This window comes from Temnothorax americanus, unplaced genomic scaffold (genome assembly GCF_048541705.1).
Source record: "Temnothorax americanus isolate GAGA-0224 unplaced genomic scaffold, ASM4854170v1 Scaffold29, whole genome shotgun sequence".
In the NCBI taxonomy this organism is placed as follows: domain Eukaryota; kingdom Metazoa; phylum Arthropoda; class Insecta; order Hymenoptera; family Formicidae; genus Temnothorax; species Temnothorax americanus.
Window position 1 is genome coordinate 86,494 of NW_027509432.1, and position 336 is coordinate 86,829.

Genomic DNA, 336 nt, shown 5'->3' on the forward strand with positions numbered 1-336 from the left:
GGTTAAATGTCGATGTAAAATTCGATTGTATTTATATCATTATTATCGCGGTCGATCTACTATAAGATCTACTTTGAAGATACTTTATAGTTACTAATATAATATAATAACTAATATAATGATAATGATAATTTTGCAACGTGTATTGGATGACAAATTTTAATTTTATATTATTTGTATTATCTTGTTTTCTTTTATGAATACAATATCGCGAAAAAAGGGGTTTTCTATACGCTCGTGTGCGTTTAACTAATAATTTTGCTGTATTAACGACATCTAAAACTCTGTGTAATCGTCTTATCATGATATAACGATATGGAAGTAAAAAGATCCAGC